Source organism: Diabrotica undecimpunctata, chromosome 9 (genome assembly GCF_040954645.1).
Source record: "Diabrotica undecimpunctata isolate CICGRU chromosome 9, icDiaUnde3, whole genome shotgun sequence".
Classification (NCBI taxonomy): Eukaryota; Metazoa; Arthropoda; class Insecta; order Coleoptera; family Chrysomelidae; genus Diabrotica; species Diabrotica undecimpunctata.
Window position 1 is genome coordinate 2,283,234 of NC_092811.1, and position 18,716 is coordinate 2,301,949.

An 18,716-nucleotide genomic window follows, 5' to 3' on the forward strand; every position below is an offset into this window, starting at 1 on the left:
GTCGGGCTGTTTCCTGACACGTTTTGCCCCACCAAGGTTTTGGAATGTGAACATCCTTACTTCATGCTCTAGTTAGTGACCTTAAAATTATATCAGAGCTATAACGTTTTGTGCTTTGCAGACTTGTGTGAATCGGACGTTTAAATGTAAGATCTCTACGAAAAAACGTTGACCAGATCGCTCTAAATGTAGTAAGATCGCCATTTTAATTTGTTGTTTTTTTTCCTACATTTTTGATTGTCTTCGAGGCAAATTTTGAAACAATCTGTTATCACTAGTGATAAGTATAATAAATAAGCAATGATGGTTTACCTGCGAGCAGTAACAGAGGTTCATTAGCCACTACCAGTTCTACTCGATTTTCCGTTTTCCTAACGTAACGTAACGAAAACCGTTGGCTGTGTGTGACAATTTGTATCTACCATTATTAATATCTTGTATGGGCTTTTTTGTGCTAGAGTTTTATGAAAGTAAAGTAAATACGGAAGTGTATTAGGATTTTTATGGACGATACCAAATAAAGTACATACAACAGTGAACGGTTTTCCCAGTGATATTTCAATTTGCCAACGATATTACATTCTTCAATAACAGGCAAATATAATATTGTGCACGAAAAATTCTCAAAAATGTATAAATATCGAACGGAAATTCATTTCCAAATATTTTTTTCATTTTCCGGTTTAGTTTTTTTCGTTTTGAATATTTCGAATCACATTCGAAGCATAAATGCGATTGAAATTTATTATCAATAGAATAAGTATCAGCAAAAAATATGATTTTTGGAGATAAATCTATTAAATTCAGTCCATTCGAGCTGAAGTAATCTCCTTTTGCATTCCAAATCTAAATAATAAATCTACAATAAGCTTTATGTACAGGTATCGCTTTAAAGCTATGGGAATTTGAACAATTTCCCTAATCATATATTCCAAATATATCTAGATATTTTGCATAACATATACAGGGTGGCCGAACGAAAACGAAACAGAGGAAGCTGGGAAGCTCTAAAAATTTTGCAAAGGAAACTTGGTCCATAATAAACGATCTTCGAAATAAAACTAACACAGCTCAAATATTTTCTCTTCCAAACCCTGAAAATCTAAATAAATACTTCGTTGATGTGAGTAAAAATATAACATCAGCTATTTTGCCACAACAATATCCTATTTGCTATCTTCCCAATTCAAAAAAGATCTCGAATTCATTCTTTATAAGACCAGTGGATAAATCTGAACTGATCCAAACAATCAGTGGTATCAAAAGCAAATCTTCCTGTAGTACTGATGGACTAACCATAAAAATTTTCTTAAATCTCCCAAATAATGTGTTGGAAGTCCTGATCTCAGTAATTAACGATTTCTTTGAAAAAGGTATATTTCCAGAGTGCCTAAAGACAGCCATTATTATTCCTCTTTATAAGGGTGGTGGATTTGATGGATAAGAAAAATATATTTTAAAATTACTCTTTTTAGCTGGTTACTTTTTTCCTAGTTGACGAAATGTTGAAACTTATCACCTCCAGCGTCCATATAATGACAAATGTTTTGTTCCAAACGTTCTGTCAAATTCCGAAGCATTTGCGGAATGATTCGTCGGTATGCGTTGACGTAAATCTTCTGTCGGTGGTGACAGCGGGTGGTGTTCTATAGATTTTACTTTTTAGGTATCCCCACAAAAAAATTAAGGGGAGACAAATCTGGTGAACAAGGAGGCCATTCGATGCTGCCTCTCCTCCTAATCCAATGTCGTCGTAAATGTCAAATGATCTTCATCATATTATTGACCATTTTCAATAACACCAGTCAAGGCAGGATTAATCAAGACGATCACATCTCACAGTAATTGTAAATATATTTTGCCAGTCCAATTGCCAGGTCTAAAAATGGTCCCACCAGTCGATTACGATGGAATTTGTTTTTTTTTTTAAAATGACTTGGTTCCAGATCTGAAAATGAAAATTCCACATCTAGCCAGATTCTAGATCTGGTCAAATATCTTATTTAACCCCCATTGCCAATAAAAATCTTGTGGTAATTCTTCTGGCTTAGGGGTCAAAATAAAAATATTGGAAATACCGGAAAAATGTATCTCCCTTAAATCAAAAATCGAAATTTCGCTGGGTTTTTAAAAAATGTCGCGACTTCTGATAATGTCTCTGTTTCTTTTTCGATTGGCAAACCTGTATATTTTATACATATTGTAAATTACAAAAAAAAATAACTGAAAAAAGATACAGAAGATCACAGATCGAGAGTAATGAATTCAGTATTTCATGACGCTAACCGTGACGCTTTCTCGTGGCGCTAGTTCCGTGACACTTGCCTCTGCATTTTACTAAAAAAAAGTAATACAACGCCAGTGTGGAGTCTGCTTCAAAATTAATACTACGCTAGTATAGAAGCTTTGCTTCAACAAGAAAGAAATTGTCAGCATTGCAGATGAAGACAAGGATATACAAGACAGAGAAGAAATACTCTTCTTCTTCTACTTATCTAGGCATACTAGCAGTTTTTTAACAAATACGGCTTGTTTTTAAACATTATCATTCCATTTCTTTATAGATGGAATGATAATGACCTATTACATTATTCATCTAGAAATTGCACCAAGGCTTCTCGATCTGTAAATCAGCGTCTTTCTTGTTATTCTTCTTAGGATTCTCATCAGGAGTGTGTCATCCGCATAAGATACTTTTTTTATTTCCCATTTCATATACTCTTTTAATTTTTACTTGTTTTATTACCGCATCCAATATGAAGTTGAATATTGTTGAACTTAATAAGGTCTGATTCCAGTTGTTATTTCGTCGGTTTCATTGTTTCTGCCTGGATGTTACTGGCACATGTAGGCTGGTTTATTGTGTTCTATAGATATTTTCACTATTTCCACATCACTTTCTGAAATTCGTAAAAAGTATACTCCATTTGTATGGAAAGCCGTATGACGCACTTTTCTTATTTGAACTATTTTTTTTCCTCCAAGAGACTATTGTTTTTATGCTGTTTTTAAATTTTTCCCAACTATTATCGATATCGTAGTCCTGTGTGAAAATCTGTTTATTTTAGTATTTGTTCTTTTCTGAACTGACATAAATTTTTTGTTGTGAAATTTTTTTCGTATACTATTTGCTTCAAAAGGATACTAAATTATTTTATTAATTTATGTATTATTATTTGACCGATCTACTCGAGAGCGTTCAAGGTTAAAATGAAAGCAGCATAAGATAAAAGCTAATCTAATATTAAAATATATTAATCTTGAACTGAAACTAGGTTACGTTGAAAAATTGTGCAAGGTCATTGATTACCAACAATCTCGATAGCCGTGATCGTCTAGTGGTTAGGACCCCACGTTGTGGCCGTGGTAACCCAGGTTCGAATCCTGGTCACGGCATGAGGTTAAACTTTTTTTTTATTAAAAATATAGTAAACGAATGGTTGAAAATATTAAAACGTGTCAAATTTTTGAACGAAAGGTTAAACAATTTAAAATAACGATCAAATCGAAAAAAGTTCTAAAAACAGATCATATAGAAATATGCAAGAGAGCCCATAAAAATAAGATGCGTCGAAGATACAGCAATATTAGCTAAAAGCTTGGAATAGATTCATACCTTGTTAATTTGCTTAACGAAGAAACTCACCGTCGGAGTATTAAATTAATACCACGAGGACTAAATGGATGACAAAATAGTGATTGGGTATCATCCATTAAAAAAAGTTTGTTTAATATTTTTATATATCAAACTTTTTAGTTCCAGTCTTAGTTTTGAATTTCTACCTTCAAAAATGTTTTGTCTTCTTTTCTTCTCCCTTAGAGACAAGTATTTTTTGTTTGCTTCCCTTCTAGCTGCTGTCATATTGGTACATTAAAAATGATATTAGAAAAGCTCAACAAGATTGATGACAAAATAACTCAAATCGATATCAGAGTTACCCGACTAGAGCAAAGCGCTATTCCGAAAATCAGAAATGGCTAAGGACCTCTGAATAATGGCGTGGAATGCAAATGGACTGTTACAACATCAGATTGAGTTGCAAGCAGTACTAGACATTGAGAAAATTGATCTGTCTCGTTTCTGAAACACATTTCACTAAACAGTCATATATAAAATTTAGGGAGTATAGAGTATATTCCACTGTACACCCAGATAATGCAGCTAAAGGAAGAAGCGCTATCATAATTAAAGATAACATCTTGCATCATAAGGAATTAAAATATACAACTGAGCACATGCAAGCTACAACAGTATGTGTGAAGATGAAAACGCATACCGTAAATATAGGATCAATATATTGTCCTTCTAGACACTTCATTAAAAAAAAACAATATATAGAGTTTATGAACACTTTAGGAAAAAGATACATTATAGGTGGCGACTTTAATGCAAAGAATATCCATTGGGTCTCTAGGCTAACTACAACTAAAGGAAAAGAACTATTGTCAACTGTTAAAGAACAAAAGGGTCAAGTAATATTTACTGGTATCTATGGTACGGATGCACATCAATCCAACTATTCAGAGCGGCAGCATATAAGATCAGAATAGCTATGATGATTGCCAACCTCCGTCGCGGAGATGGCACGTAAAGAAGAAGAGAAGAATATCTACTTTTAGACCAACATACTGGTCTAACAATAGGAACAAAATTCCAGACCTGATAGATTTATTTTTTTACAAAAATATCTCAGCTAACTGTCTGGATGTCAATGACGGCTGGAACATGAACTCTGATCACTCACCGATAATTTTAACTACGACTGATACAGTGATTAAAAGAGTTCAATTTAATATTGACTAATAAAAAAACTGACTGGGAGAGCTTCAAAATATACCTTGAACACAAAACTAATCTTGCTGTGCCATTGAGAAACACGTGGCAACTTAAAGACGAATTAAGAAGTTTTTATAAAAAATATTCAACAGGTAGCTTGGGAAAATACCCCCACAATAACTTCTAGAACAAAAGAGAACAATTATCCAAAATAAATCAGAGAGCTCATAATAGAAAAAAGAAAGTTAAGAAAAAAATGGCAGCAATACAGAGCTGTACGAGACAAAACTAGTTTAAATAATGCTACACAAAAACTAAAAAGAGAGATAAAGAAGTCATTTAACAGCTGACCAGAACACAGATTATTCGTTATGGAACGTAACAAAAAGAATGAAGAGACCAATAATTATTCATTTTCCTCCAATCAAGTTGAAAAACGATTGCAGATTATTTAGAAAGCACATTCAAACTCAACGACAATGAAGGTGAAGAACTGAGATAGGAAGAATCATTCCAAAACCAAGAGAGAGTAACGTTGACATCATTTAGAGAATTATTAACAGAGAAAAAAGAGAATATAAATCCCAAGAAAGCTCCAGAATATGATCTATTAAATAATATACCAAGAAAAGCCATAGTTAAGCTGACACATCTAATAAATGCTGCTTTTAGATTGAGTGTATTAGGTCCGGTCCTGTACTTATTGTATATGTGAGACATTCCAGAGCTAGAACAAAACACTATTGCCACTTTCGCGAATGATACAGCCATCCTAGACGCAAGGCTGCGCTGGAAAGTCCATGTCAAAAAGAAAAGAGAAGAGCTTGATATTAGATACAAGGAATTTTATTGGCTGATTGGAAAAAATTCAATATTATCCATGCATAATAAATTATCTGTATATGTAATATATAGTATAGTATAGGCTAGTATAGTAATCTACATATTATCCAGAGATTTCAAAACAAAGTACTAAGAAACATTGTTGATGCTCCTTGGTATATCCGCAACAGCAACCTCCACCAGGATCTGGGTATGGAAACTGTGACCGAAGTAATCAAGAGAACAGCAACAAGTCACGAGCAGAACTGCATGGTCATGTGAATGTCAAGGCAATCCAGCTTCTTGACAACACTGAACTAAAGAGAAGACTCATAAGGACAAAACAATTTGAGTTAGTGTAAATATGTACCAGTTTAGTGTAAAAAGCAGAGTATAGTGCTGTGATATTATTGCATGTTAGTTATAGTGCATTAGTAAGCCCTTAGATTTAAGTATTTGCTGTTTATTAAGTTAGGCCAGAAAATAACTGATAATTGGTCATTTTGATAGGACTGTCAATTTTCGGACCTCAAACATTTGCAAACAAGTTATCAGTTTGAAAATGTGTACTTGACAGTACAAAAATCTGAGCCATTGTTGATCGCTCAGACCTATAATCACTTTAATATTCTCCAATATGCTAGCTAATAGCTCCAAGCTGCTAATATTTTTTCTTTTCTCTTTTGTTTTAGCTCTAACAAAAAAAAAAATGATTTGGCACAGATTGCGCCTTTGCTTTACTAAGCTAAACCAATAACGAATATAAGGCAATTTTTCTAGCTTGTCTAAAGTATCTCCTGTTGTCTAGACTGTCTCTAATCAGATATATCTATATTTTTATATCCTAGCAATAAAAGTGTACACCGCTTAAATTCCACCAAGCGAAAAATTCAAATTTACCATCAGATTTCCACATTTTCCGACGCAGAATAACCGAAGACCGGCATATTGTCCCCATTTGCTAACTTGGCTAATCCTCTCAATAAATGTTGGTTTTGTTTACTGACGAAATTTATGTCCCTCCTCTATTCACTTTCAGAATTGTGCATAAGAGATAGAGTTTCTGTATTCTTGAGTGGTTGGTTTTATATATGCGGGGAAAAATTCAAAGTATATACCGCAGGGGCTGTAAAACTGGGAAGTGTTTTAGCGTTCAGGGACGGCACCTGCGGTTGGACAGTTAAATAGCTGCTTTAAATTTGACGATCATGTCTATTGCATAAAAAAACACGCTCTGGTATACTTTTTGTCGGTTTTTCTACGTTTAAGCAATGAACTAAATTTTATAGAACTATAATTAGTAAAAAACTTGTAGTGGTATAACAAAATAATATATTATTATTATATCAATGTTATGGGTTGGGAAGTTTTCAGAAAAAAAATATAAACATTATACAAAGTTAACATAAGACTAGGTACAATACCCAGTTAGGTTTCATTTAACTTATTTTTAAAACTATTTAAACTGGTAACTTCTATGTCATCACTTAAACTGTTCGATTTATCAAAAACTCGGTTAACCAAAAAGTTTTGTTTTAACAGTACTTTTAGAATACCTGTTTTTCAATTTATAGTTATGACCTCTTAGTCTTGCATCTTCATTGATATTAAAAAGTTTCATGTTTCCCAAAAATTCCCCCTAAGATTTCTGTAAGTAGATATAACATAGCTAAATAAGGAAATATGGAAATACGTGCTTGGCGGAGGAAGGCGATGGATAGGGACGACTGGAGAAAAATTCTTGGGGAGGCTAGGACCCACACAGGGTTGTAAAGCCAAAATGATGATGAGATATAACATAGCCTCTTTCTCATCTATGGGTTAATGGAGGCAACTTGAGCTTTCTTAGTTGGGTTTCGTAGCTTAATCTTCCATAATTACAAGGTAGCTTAGTAGCTCATAGTTGTACTCCTTCTATTGCAAATGGAGTGACCAAACTGACACTGCAAATTCTACGTAAGGTCTGACAACTTTTGAAGAGTTTCAAAAACAAGTCTGGAGACATTCTATGAAAAGCTTTTGATATAAAGTATAAAGCAGAGTTTGCTTTACTAACTACTTTTGCTGTTTGAGTAGACCAACTTAATGTTTGATTGACCGTAACACCAAGATCATTAAATTCTTGTACCGATTTCAGACGAACTCCATACAAAAAATATGTTAAATATGGAGTATTATATCCACATTGAACGACACAATACTTACGCGTATTTATTGGAATAGTCTTTTTCTTGCTCCATTCTGATAGCTGGTTAATGTCACTCTGCGTATCAGCATATGAAACCGATGAGAAATAAGGATACATTAAGACAAACTGGAGTCTAGGATGTGGTGAGTATGGACGCCAATAGGACGTCGCAGATCATGTCGACAGAATAAACGCAGGAAGAATCGCAAAGACACCTAAAGCCAATAAAAAAGGATCACTGGAAAACCCTCCGAAGAGGTGGTATGAGAGCTGGACATCAACATTATAAGAGCTGGCATAATAAAATAAGCAAAACCATGTCGTACAAGAAGAACACGAAGAAGTACTGTTTTATACGCTTTGGCTTTCAATCCATCTTCTTCTTCTTTAAGTGCCATTTCCACGACGAAGGTTGGCAATCAACACGAGGTAATAATAATAGTAATAGTAATAGGTAATCAAATATAATTACAATGTGTAATTTTACATTTTCAAAGTGTGAATACCAACAAAAAAGCCGGATACAATGAATAAAGTTACGTTTTACGAAAAAGTTTTAAAATCTACTATGACCTATAAAATTTTCCAGCTCCTAGTAAAATTTGCATCGCTCCGCCGATGAGAGCGGAGAAAGCTGTAAAATGAGAACCGACGAAGGCGTCTTCCGTCAACGGGCTACACCTTTCCAATAATGCATCCGACAAAGTTTATTACATCCACACAAAGTTATATCTGCTCTGGATATACATCTACAACTTCACGTAACCATATTCCATATACTTGATTACTTGGATACATGAAATTTAACAGAGTGTTCTATTTTAGCACTATGAAATAGCAGAATAAGGTAATTTGTTTATGAGAATTTTCTAAAAAAAAAGATAAATAATTCTTACGTCAATTCCGAAAAGATGTAATTTTTGCGGAGCTGTCAAGTAGATTTTCTCTAATTTAAAGGTTAATAACTGAGCGGTTTTCTTCTGGTGATTGAACTTCTCTCAATTGAACTTGATTGAACTTATGACGAAATGACAATGTTTGAACTAAAATGAGCAAAAAAGGTGAAAAAGAATAGAGCTCTCCATGAAAATATGGAGCAATTGGATGCCGAAATCACTCTCGTTATTATCATTCTCGTTTTACAAACGTATGTGAGTCGGCAAGAATTTGCGTCCAACCTGCGCAATCGATCGCCTTCCTCCTCCACGTAGTATAGTTTTGTATTGGACAGTATTCTAATATCTATCATTGAAGTCACTAGACAAAACCTTTACTGTTCCCATATTTCTTTTAAAAGTAGAGCAATAACTGGGAATTAAAAATAAACACAAAACAAGTAAAAGTAATCCAAAGATTTGTTATTAAAGTTCAATTTAAGTACTGTAAAATAAATATAATTTATACAAAAGTTTCAGTGGTTGCTGATGCTGAATATGAAACTATATGCAGCAGCATAGGAAGTCACAAAAGATTTAACAAGGTACCAAATACTTTTATTTCAAATGGGAGGAATAACGGCAGCAGATTTTATATAGGTATCAACACTTAGGTTTTCATCATCATCATCATCAATTATTAGGTCTATCAAAATAAACTGGCTGCGGTGGTTAGGTCACGTAGAGAGAATGAATGAGATGGAGCCGCCAAAACATATTTATAACCAAAGAATAGATGGAGTGAGAAGATAAGGCAGACCCAGAGCACGATTTAAGGATCAGGTGGAGAAAGACTTGAGAATGTTGGGAGTACGAAACTGGAAAGCCAAGGCGAAGAATAGGAGAGAATGGAGACTTATCCTTCAGCAGGCCAAGGCCCACCATGGGTTGTAGAGCCAATGATGATGATCAACACTTAGGTACGTCAAGCAGACGTACTGTGCCGTCAAGAGCCTACGTACTGTGCTAAATATCTGGGCATCCAACTAGACACAGGTCTAAGATTTACAAAGCACCTGATGAAAGTAGTCCAAAGAGCAGAAGAGAGAACCGCGGCATTAATAAAAATTATGCCAAATATCGGCGGTCCAAGTGCCCTCAAAAGAAGAATGTACCTTCAGATTGTACATTCTACCCTCTTATACGGCGCTCCCGTATGGTACGAAGCCTTGAGAATGGCTAAGTATAAAGAATTGCTTGCAAAGGCACAAAGGAAGCCTCTACTAAAGGTAGCAAGCGCATACCGGACTACTTCTACGATTGCCCTACAGGTCATAACAGGTACGCTCCCCATTCACCTCCTAGCTAAAGAAAGAGACACTTTATATAACAGAGAAAACGGTCATTTACCGGAAATAAAATCCGAAGTAAGATCACATATGCTCCAAATATGGCAAAATGAATGGGAGGCACAAACGGAGAAGGCACAATGGACCAAAATGTTAATCCCTGATGTGGTAACTTGGTCTAAATGTAGGTTCAGAAGGTTAAATTATTTTTTTACACAATTTCTCACCGGCCATGGCTCCTTTAGGTCGTACACGTATAGAATAAAGAAGACAACAAACGATTTGTGCATAGATTGTGGTGTCATAGACGACGCAGAACACTGCATTTTTGCTTGCACTACTTTCCAAAGAGAACGGAATAATCTAATATCAAGGCTAGGAGCGATAACGCCCAACAATCTGATACAGAAAGCGACGCAAAACAAAGAATTCTACGATGTTACTGTCGACATAATTACGCAAATTATAAAGAAAAAGGAGACGCTAAAAAGAGCGAGACAGGAACAGGGTGGTTGAGGTAACAAATTGCATAATACGCTGTCATGAGTTCTTTACAGCTCGGCTGCACGACGGAATAGACGGCACCTTTACAGCCAGATCTGTAATTATATTACGTACGTAGTTTTCACGACCTCATGCCTCTTTTAATTCACATTCCTTCCTTGTCAGGCTGAACACACCTGCACTTTTATGAACCCATATTTTGTTTCCCCACAATACCGTCTCTGCATATCATTTTAAGTGGTTCTTATCGTTTTTAGGTAAGAACCCTTTTACAATTTTCTCCCAAATTATCAGACTGCACAAGGCATCTCAATGTTTCGTTCACCGATTGAACTCGTCCGGGGGTGCCTTGTCCGAAGAAGGGGTGGTTTTTAGTTGGTAGGCGACTGGTCAGGGGTGCATGTGGCGCATATAATCCATACTTTGGATGCTATGTCCTAGCATGTGCTCCTTTCCTGATCGAATCCAACAGTACTAGGGACATCTTCCCTAGTCGGTTTAGAACCTTTCCACCTCAGTCCAAAAAAAAAAGGTACGTCAAGCAACAGAATTTACAACAGTTCATTAGGGGTGAATTCACTTACTGGTGAACTGACCCCTAAGAACATTTAGCCCAATAGTCATAAATTAAACAATACTATATTCTATTTGAAAATTAGGGATGACTGTCTATTTTGCTTTTAAGTGGAAGATATTGAAGAAAACTATGTCATTCAACTATTATATCATTCGCCAGAAATATTGTTTTGTTCAATTTATTTCGCCCTATGTCTTTCGCCAGAAAGTCTTTTTCAATTTACTTTGTCGTTTCATTGTGAAAACACAATAATAAAGGTTTAAATCTAAAAAATACTTAATACTGCCCCCGCGCTCGATTAGTGAGATTAGTCAGAAATAGAATCCAACCGCAAATTTTCTTGCTTCACGCTCACAGTTCATCGCTCACGATATCGTCCTTGCACATTAACGCACCAATCTCAACGACAATTTCCACCCAAACCACGTCAACATTAACGGTATAAATGAACACCGTCCGCTGTTCTCAGTAGCAGTAATGCATTGATTAGTGATCGATGTAGTGGTGTCTGGGGATTCGGGAGACTGACATTTCGGAAGCCATGAAGAAGACATCGAAGAGGATGTCGAAAGTGACGCGGTGATAATCGACGCGGTTCAGTTTTTTTGGGAACCAGCTGTATATTTCCCTATGGCACAGTAAACTTCGCCACTGAGCTTGAGCACATGCGTTGTATGAAATGTATTACATTTGTCGATATTGTAAAGAAACAAATTAAAAAACAGAAAGTCACCAGGAGAAGATCAAATACAAAATGAACTCTTAAAATATGGAGGTGATCACCTTGTAGAACAACTGCAACTTCTAATTAATAAAATAATCACCACGAACAGAATACCAGATGAATGGAGGAGAGCGATCATGGTGATGTTCTTCACAAAAGGAGATAAGAAAGACCCCAATAATTATCGAGCAATAAATCTATTAAATACAACACTCAAATTGACAACAAGAATAATAGCGACAAAAATAAACGAACAAATATCTCTGCAAGAGGAACAGCAAGGATTTCGGACAGGAAGATCATGCACGGATGCAGTTTTTGTAATAAGACAAATAAAAGAAAAGGCGCTGGAATACAACTAACCAGCATGTATGTGTCTGATAGATTTGAAGAAAGCGTTTGATAGAGTGAGAATTCGGGACGCGATACATTTATTATATGAAAAGGGAATATCACTGGATTTAGTAAAAACCATTGAGAATATATATAAAGATAACATAGCTATGGTAAGATGTAAAAGAAAACTATCGCAACCTATCAAATATGAAACTGGCATTAGACAAGGAGATTCGCTGAGCCCATTAATATTTAATCTGATAATGGATGAAATCATAAAGAAAGTTAAAAAAGAAGAGGATATAGAATGGGAGAAAAGGAAATAAGGATAATATGCTACGCCGACGACGCCATAATAACAGCCGAAAATGAAGATGACCTACAAAGATTAATTAAAGAAATCGAAGATACGGCGCTCATATACAACATTGAGATCTCAACAAAGAAAACTAAAGCGATAGTGATATCAGCGGAACCGAGACGATGTAAACTAGTCGTAAATAACAAAATAATAGAACAAGTGATGGAAACTGAATACTTGGGAATAAAACTGTCAAGCTACGGAAAAGTGGAAGAAGAAGTACAAAAACAAGTGAACATGGCAAACAGAGCAGCAAGATGTCTTAACAACACAATCTGGATAAACAAATACCTCACAACGGAAACGAAAACCAGGATATATAAATCAACAATAAGACCGATAATGACGTACACAGCGGAAACAAGAGCAGATCCGGCGAAAACACAAAGATAACTGAAACAACAGAAATAGTCTTACGAAAAATAACAAACCAAACTCTAAGAGACAGAGTAAGAAGTGAGGAAATACGAGCGAGATGTGGTATAGAGGAAATAAACGCGTGGACCAAAAGAAGAAAAGTGGAATGGAATCAACACATCGAAAGAATGGCAGAAAATAGAATAGTACGAATAGCAAGAGACAAATCGCCAAATAAAAGAAGATCATTGGGACGACCGAGAAAAAGATGGTCAGACAACGTCAATTGAGGCTAAAAACCGAAGTAAAACAGGCATTTTGCCTATTTATAAAGTAGGAAGAAGAAGAAGAAGATATTGTAAAGAAAAAAATATCCATATTTATGATTTTTCTGCTTTGTAGATTCCTGTATAAAGAGCTTTATAATATTCTGTCATAATAACTAGGCTATCATATATGTACAAATCGAGAATAGAAAGTTTATGGACTATGGAACTTCGGAGCATCCCTCCTTTATAACCCTTTTTAATGGTCATTGCATTACAGCCAGCAAATAGCGCAACAAGGGCGCCCCCGGACTTTTTACACCGAAACATCCGTTCAAATTTTCTTATTTCGAAAAATAATTGGATTAGTTAAATGGTCTAGACAGTTTACGAGGTCGAAACGTGTACCAGCGATATTATTAGGGACTAATAAAAAGTTCTCTGTACGTGCCGCAAAATATATTTCGGTACATTTAACACGCAAGTAGCTCCGCGATAAAGTTAAAGCAAAAACAGCAAGCTATGAATCGGCCGATGGAAAAAAATTTCAATTTTCTCGAGTTAAACAGAAAAAACGGTTTTTTATGGAGATGTTGCGATGTCTGAAGTCAATGTATACGATTGAATATACTATACTATAACCTCAATATTACTTTTTATTAAAAGCAGCTGCAAAAAAGACGATCATAGTGGCAACACAACGATGCCGAGTTAAATGCCTAACGATTGAATTTTTTTAAACTCTACACAAAAGTTCATGATAAAAGAAAAAATAGTTAATATACTAGAAGAATACATGGTATATAAAAACTATAAAAAAATCCATCTTTATATACAGGGTGAGTCATGAGGAACTTTACATACTTCTACCGTATGTAGAGTCCCTCAGGGAGCATATCATGTGGCCACTAAAAAACTAAAAAATGTCAACTCCTCTTCTTTATTAATTAACAGGGTGATTTGTGTAATTGACCATTTATTTCATTTTACTATAGTGTTTATACGGCTCATTTGATTTTTTTAATTTTTGCATGATACAGTACACTACTATCAAGCATTCGACTGGTATTAGCTAAACTAAAAAATTCCAGGACTGGCTTTGGAAAATTTAATTTAGGGATTCGTATTAAATATTACACCCTGTATATATTTATTTTAAAATGCAATAAGTGATTTTCAAACTACATAAATAGCCAATGAAAACGACATATGCGACAATGTTGTCGCACTTTTATTAAATTTTTAGTGAACGATCAAATCTTACCAAAAATAGAACAACCATAATGAAGTATCAAATTATAAGGTAATTAATTTAAACAAATGTTATAAATTTCAAACATTTTAATTGAAATGATAAAGTGAGTCACTGCACAACAAAAAACAGTAACTACTAACAATAACGAAGAACAATTAAAAAAAACTAAAAATATGTACATAGTTATGATAAACCCATAAATTAGAACTGGAAAAGATACAATAATGGTAACAAAATAAAAATAATTCAAAATAGATTTTCGAAATGGAACCCTGCAGCCTGTACACATTTTTGTTGCCGAATTGTTAATTGACGTATTAAATTACGGATACTCTGGGGATCGTTTCTAATAGTATTACAACAATGTATAATTCTATCAATTAATTGTTGTCGGTTATTAATATTCACTGCGTAAATTAGTTGCTTCAATAGTCCCCTAATATGGTAATCAACGGGATTGAAATCAGGGGATCTTGAAGGCCACGAAATAGGACCTGCACGTCCTATCCACCTGTTGCCATAAACATTATTGAGATGTTGTCTCACTGCCAGTAAAAAGTGTGGGGGTGCCCCATCAGGCTGAAAATACATCCCTCGGATAGCAACGTTCGCGTTGGCAAGCAAATTCGGCAAAATATTTTGTAGAAAGTTCAAATAGACCTGCCCTGTTAAAGGACCATCAAAAAAGTGAGGACCTACTAATTGGTTATTTATGACACCAATCCACACGTTAACCGAAAACCTTAACTGAGAACGACGTTCTCGAATAGCATGGGGATTTTCTTCTGCCCACACACGTGAATTTCGTGAATTATTTATCCCGTCTCTGGTAAATTGGGCTTCATCTGTAAATAGTGTCCTGTATAGCGTTGGTCGATTATTGTTAATCCATCTACAAAATTCCAACCTATCGATCTCATCTCCAGCATGTAGTCGCTGAACCATTTGAATGTGATATGGGTATAGATTATTTTTTTGTAAGACTCTACTTACTTTTGATTGAGTAACATTGAGTTCTCGACTTACTTGTCTAGTGCTTATTGTAGGGTTCATAGTAACGGCGTCCATAATGTCATCTTCCTGCGCTTCATCTACATGTCGCTCTGTTGTTCCACTAGGAAAAGTGCCATTTTCTCGCAAATAATTAAAAACTGACCCAAATGTTGGATGACTGGGAGTTCGACGATTAGGAAATCTCCTGCGATATTCTCTACTAGCAGCCCTACCATTCCCATTACAGAATCCATAAACAAATATTATGTCTGCATATTCTGTGGTCGAAAACTGATGTGGCATTTTGAACGAAAGTAACAAAAGCTCTACCAAAACTAACACAATGTACTTAACGTAGATATGACAGAAGAAATATGTATTCTTGTACACATAAATAACAATCGATAATGACAATAATGACAATGGGTATAAAATATCAAGAAACGTCAAACGGTCAACGCCAACCTTCATTTTAAACTTTTTTAGATTTATTTTTATTTAGTACAGTTGATGCAATGTATTATTATTTGACATAAAATTTTAATCATTTACAATCAACAAAAACTAACACATACAAGAGGTTTGACTTTTTAATCAATTTAATTTATTATTTATCGAAAATAATGCCCCAATACGATCTATGAGTAAAAATTTAAAATTGAAAAACAATTGATTCTATCGTAGAGATAATACAAAGTGACAGTAAAGATGTTAATTTTCTACGTATTAGATTATGTTGTAGGAACTCATTTTAATTAAAATGTTTGAAATTTATAACATTTGTTTAAATTAATACCTTATAATTTGATACTTTTATGGTTGTTCTATTTTTGGTAAGATTTGATCGTTCACTAAAAATTTAATAAAAGTGCGACAACATTGTCGCATATGTCGTTTTCATTGGCTATTTATGTAGTTTGAAAATCACTTATTGCATTTTAAAAAAAATATATACAGGGTGTAATATTTAATACGAATCCCTAAATTAATTTTTCCAACGCCAGTCCTGGAATTTTTTAGTTTAGCTAATACCAGTCGAATGCTTGATAGTAGTGTACTGTATCATGCAAAAATTAAAAAAATCAAATGAGCCGTATAAACACTACAGTAAAATAAAATAAATGGTCAATTACACAAATCACCCTGTTAATTAATAAAGAAGAGGAGTTGACATTTTTTAGTGGCCACATGATATGCTCCCTGAGGGACTCTACATATGGTAGAAGTATGTAAAGTTCCTCATGACTCACCCTGTATTTGACTCCCAGGTTTTAGTTCGTTTGATCCTTTTAAATGTCAGAATTTTATTATACAGTAAGGTCTCTTTTTATGCTGAATATTTTTATGCGATTTTAACGTTGTGTCGGTTGTATCTCATCCAAAAATTTCCATTATTAACTATTATAATTAAATATTCACTATTCACATTAAGATATCAGTAATGTGAGCCTGTGCAATTCGGGGCAAAATATAACTTCTCTTAGCGGTGCTTCGTTTTATAAGTTGTTTAAAATTTTGTTGATTCCTAGTTGCAGTATAATAGGCAGCACAGATTTCGGATTGAAAGATTTCAAATGACTGTCGTAAAATTATATTTTTCATTAGAAGAGATTTATGCCATCTCAATATCGTAAGTACATTTTTTAATTTTTGTTAACCAATGGATATTTGTATTGACCTTAAAATGGTCTGCTTCCTACTTGGTTAACAACGTGAATACACATGGATCCCTGCTTTTTGGGTATGTGGGACATCAGAGCTCGTGCGCAACATTGGGTGCAGTCGAATTTACCGCAAGACCGGACCTGAAACCTGGTGATTCAAACATTGTATATCAGCCACTTCTCGACAGAAAGAATATTATATTTCCACCTCTGCATATAAAATTGGGTCCCATGAAGCAGTTTGTTAAAGCTTTGCCAACTGAAGGAGACTGTTTCAAGTATCTAGTGTTGCAATTTCCTAGCCTGTCATTTGAAAAGATAAAGGCAGGTGTTTTTGATGGTCTACAGATTCGGCAACTTCTTGCAGATGACTATTTCGTGGTAACAATGTCAGAAATTGAAAAGAATGCATGGTTGGTATTCAAAAACATTGTTAAAAACTTTTTTGAAGAGCTTCCAAAAGCTAGGTTGCAACATGAGCATTAAAGTGCATTTTTTAAATAGCCACCTTACTAATTTACCAGAAAATCTTGATGCGGTGAGTGATGAGCAAGGTGAGCGTTTTCAAGGTATTGTTACGATAAATATACTGGCCTAACTTTTATGACTAATTATTCTGTTTTATTGTAGAAATTTCGGTGGAAGTCTAGATTCAAATTATGGTGAATTCTCCAACTAGATATTTCTCGATTTTTCGATGCAAGACAAAGCGATCTTTCGATGCTGTTCTAGTATATCAGGATTTCGTATATAAATACAACATTTTTATATGGAGGGCAGTTAATACTCAAGACCCGCGCTCGCGAATTTTGTACGTACGGATATAATAAATTATTGTCAGATAAGTTAATATAAATAAAGAAATAAATTAAATCCGTAAGTGTTATAAATATTGAACCTTTTAATAAATTCACAACAAATGGTGTCAGAACAGTGGAATACTTAGATAAATTGCGAAAATAAATTACAAGTGAATATAAAATAAATTGTGAAAATGGCTACGATTTATGAGCTGACAGTGACTAATTTAAGAAGACATCTTGAAGACAGAGAATTAGCTTCTACCGGAAAAAAGGCTGAGTTAGTCCAACGACTAAAGAACGCTTTGCTAGAAGAAGGACTAGATCCAGAGACTTATATATTTGAAGATGCTGTCCTCTCGTCGATTTCGAAAGTTTCCTCTGATGTAGCCAAAGTTTCCGGCGACATCGCATCATTGGAGAACAAAGTTTCTGGCGATATTTCGAAAGTTTCTGGTGACATCGCATCATTAGAAAACAAAGTTTCTAACGAGATTTCGTCTCTGGAAAGTAAAGTTTCTGCTAACATCTCTAAAGTAACTTCTGAGATGTCTGCCCTCGACGATAGAATGTCTTCGCTAAAAAACCAAGTTGCTGCCGATATGTCGGCCTTCGAAGAAAAGATTAAAGAGATGGAAAGGAAGATGGAGGAAACAGGGACAGCAGAGAGAGGAAACAATCCAATTACAGTGGAGATAAAAGAAGACGAGACGAAATGTAAGTTGGAGACACGGCCGAAATTTGAAGGAAGTGGAGGTTCTATTCATGTTAAAGTCCCAACTTTCGACGGAAAATCATCATGGAACAACTACATGAAACAGTTCGAATCAGCCGCAAGAGCGAATGGATGGTCTGAAAAAGAAAAGGC

General features: G+C 34.8%; 1 protein-coding gene and 1 non-coding gene across 2 annotated transcripts in view; one reads left to right on the forward strand and one right to left on the reverse strand.

The window, feature by feature from the left end:
* Window positions 1–18,716, reverse strand: part of LOC140449405 (discoidin domain-containing receptor 2-like) — a 1,157,947-nt gene that overhangs the window by 83,414 nt on the left and 1,055,817 nt on the right. The window lies entirely within an intron of this gene.
* Window positions 3,325–3,396, forward strand: TRNAH-GUG (transfer RNA histidin (anticodon GUG)). The gene has a single exon. It is a non-coding gene; the product is annotated as a tRNA-His (tRNA).